General features: G+C 43.0%; 1 protein-coding gene and 1 long non-coding RNA gene across 2 annotated transcripts in view; one reads left to right on the top strand and one right to left on the bottom strand.

Annotated features, from left to right (window-relative positions):
- Nucleotides 1-2,842, bottom strand: part of LOC107565868 (xylosyltransferase 2-like) — a 36,784-nt gene that overhangs the window by 13,564 nt on the left and 20,378 nt on the right. The window lies entirely within an intron of this gene.
- The window catches only part of LOC107565869 (uncharacterized), a 22,522-nt gene that overhangs the window by 11,243 nt on the left and 8,437 nt on the right, over nt 1-2,842 (top strand). The window contains exon 2 of the long non-coding RNA XR_001606440.1: nt 1,112-1,119. This is a non-coding gene — a long non-coding RNA (uncharacterized lncRNA). The remainder of the gene's footprint in view (nt 1-1,111; nt 1,120-2,842) is intronic.

The following is a 2,842-nucleotide window of genomic DNA, read 5'->3' as shown; positions in this document are numbered from 1 at the left end:
GCAAAACGGTGGTAATTCATACATACACAGCATCTCTCTGTCGTAAATGAACAGCTGATGAATTACACTTTTCTGAGAATAGATTATTGAAGTGGAGATTGCTAAACTGCAAGCTAACCGCTGTTTTCAGAAAGCAAGCGCATTTATCCAGAGTGGAGACAGCGCATGTGCACACGGTTGCCAGGTTGATAAAGATAAGTAGCACATTTAGCAGATATTTCCGTATTGCGCAAGTGTAAAGCTCTGTTTTGGGGATTACGTCTCTTTATATCAGCCAACCCAGTTGTGTTCCTCTGCGGCCAGATTAAACCTTGTTGTAGCCTATATACACTCTATTCATTCTTTTTTAGAAACCTTGCACTTTTCTACTAAATTTTAAACAAATTAAGCGCGGTCCACTGCTGCACACGTACCACAATATCGATACAGGGCCAGCTGTATCGATACTCGTATCGTCAAATCTCTGTGACGATACATCGTCGTATCAATATTTTGAACACAGCACTAGTGCTCACTGCACAAGTTAAATACAGATTAATCTTTGTTAGAGCTGTGGTGTTATTTGATTAGCAGAGAGAAACAGGTATTTATTGGCTGCTGTCTCTTTAAGACCAAACAGAACATTTAACAAGCACGGAGGAGTCAAATAAAAAAATTATGTCGGTGTCGATTTCCCTCAAGAATACCATGTTCATCTTCTCTGGTTTAAGAAGCGGTCTTTTAATTTACTTCAGCTTGAAAACCATCCATCATTTCCTCAATATTTGCGTCATTTTTGCTGCTCACTGCATGCACCTTCTCGCTTCTGCTGACTCGGCGAGAAGGCTCTCCAAGCGCTGCGCAGTTCATAAATAAAAAAATTATGTCGGTGTCGATTTCCCTCAAGAATACCATGTTCATCTTCTCTGGTTTAAGAAGCGGTCTTTTAATTTACTTCAGCTTGAAAACCATCCATCATTTCCTCAATATTTGCGTCATTTTTGCTGCTCACTGCATGCACCTTCTCGCTTCTGCTGACTCGGCGAGAAGGCTCTCCAAGCGCTGCGCAGTTCAAACGAGTCGCGCGGTTTCATTAGTTTCGTTACCGTTTGATGTTTCTCATATGCAACAGAAATGGCTGTGCTTTTGAGTTGAACAATGCGGTGGTCACGCCAGTGCGACCACACAAAATTTAGCCGCACAGGCAGAAAAAATGGTTGCAAAATGCAACAATTTGGTCGCAGTCTGGAGCCCCGTTCATGAGGCTGTTCTTATGGCTCGTTTCCACTGAGCGGTACGGTATGGTCTAGTACAGTACAGTATGATTCGGGATGGTACACCCTGATCACTCTTGCGTTTCCACCACCAGAAAGCAGAGACGTCATTCTCGTGCAAGAAGTGTGTGTGTGAAAATATAAAATTCTAAAATACATTGTTATAATTTTTGTGTTTGCGCACTCTGATGTAAACAAGCCCAACACACATGAGCAGCATGGCGGAGCGAGTGAATGAGACGCTTCATTCCCGTTGTAGCATGCGCTACCAAATGTCCGTTTGGTCTCGTACTGTATCGCGTACCTTGTCAGTGTTGTGCGCTTTGCTTGGCTATTTGTTGTGATAAACAGGAAAGTGTGATTAAGCGCCAGCAAAACAGTGTAAAGAAATAGCCTTTGTGAGAAGCAGTCAATTAGCAGAAGTTAAAAGCAGCTTGTAAGTGTATTTATTTCTTGTCTCAGTGTTTAGCGCAGTTGTCGTTGCTAGGAAATGCTTGTTTTGTTTACTGTGTGGAGATGTGCTGAAATCGCGTTTGGTCTCGTACTGTATCGCGTACCTTGTCAGTGTCGTGCGCTTTGCCATTTGTTGTGATAAACAGGAAAGTGTGTCCAGCTGAATTCAATTTGAGTTTTGCTAGACTAATATAAAAAGCTTAGTATACCGCGGCAGCCTTCGTGTGAAGCTCTCCTCGTGTGAAGACCGAAGAGTGTAAAGACCATTGACTCTACCATTCAACTCTACCGAGCAGGGACACCGGCAAGGCACATAAGTATCACTTTTGAATCATTCTCTTTCCTACTACTTGTTCCCCTTCTGTTTTCAGTTTTTATAACCAATTCTTACTATGTGTTTCCAGATCCCTACTATCACTACCACTCGCAAACCATGCATCACACACTGTAGGCAGCGCAATCCTAACAACCTGCGCACTTCGCCTACGTCTACTAATACACTACTCTCTTTTTCTATTGGTCTCTGGAATTGCCAGTCTGCTGTAAACAAAGCCGATTTCATTACTTCTATTATTAGTCATTCAAGACCAAACCTCATGGCCCTGACAGAGACGTGGATCAAACCAGAGCACAATGCTATACCTGCAGCACTCTCAAATAATTTCTCTTTTTCCCACTCCCCCCATTTGACTGGAAAAGGTGGAGGTACTGGTCTGCTTATCTCTAATGATTGGAAATTTAATCCTTTACCATCTCTGGGTATCAACAGCTCCTTTGAATCACATTCAGCCACTATTACCAGCCTCTTAAAATCCATTTTATAGTTGTTTATCAACCCCCAGGACCACTAGGTAACTTCGTGGAAGAATTAGATGTGCTGCTCTCAACCTTTCCTGAGGATGGTACTCCCCTAGTTATGCTTGGAGACTTCAACATCCACCTAGATAAACTTCAGGCTGCAGACTTCCACACTCTGCTTGCTTCTTTTGATCTCAAGCGAGCATTAACTACGGCTACTCACAAATCAGACAACCAACTGGACCTTATTTACACACGACACTGCTCCACTGATCATGTGCTGGTTACTCCACTGCACACCTCGGATCACTTCCTCCTCACTCTTAACCTCAACATGG

Source organism: Sinocyclocheilus grahami, unplaced genomic scaffold, assembly GCF_001515645.1.
Source record: "Sinocyclocheilus grahami isolate Dianchi unplaced genomic scaffold, SAMN03320097.WGS_v1.1 scaffold1032.1, whole genome shotgun sequence".
Lineage (NCBI taxonomy): Eukaryota > Metazoa > Chordata > Actinopteri > Cypriniformes > Cyprinidae > Sinocyclocheilus > Sinocyclocheilus grahami.
The sequence above is the reverse complement of the archived record's forward strand: the minus strand, read 5'-3'. Positions and strand labels throughout refer to the sequence as shown.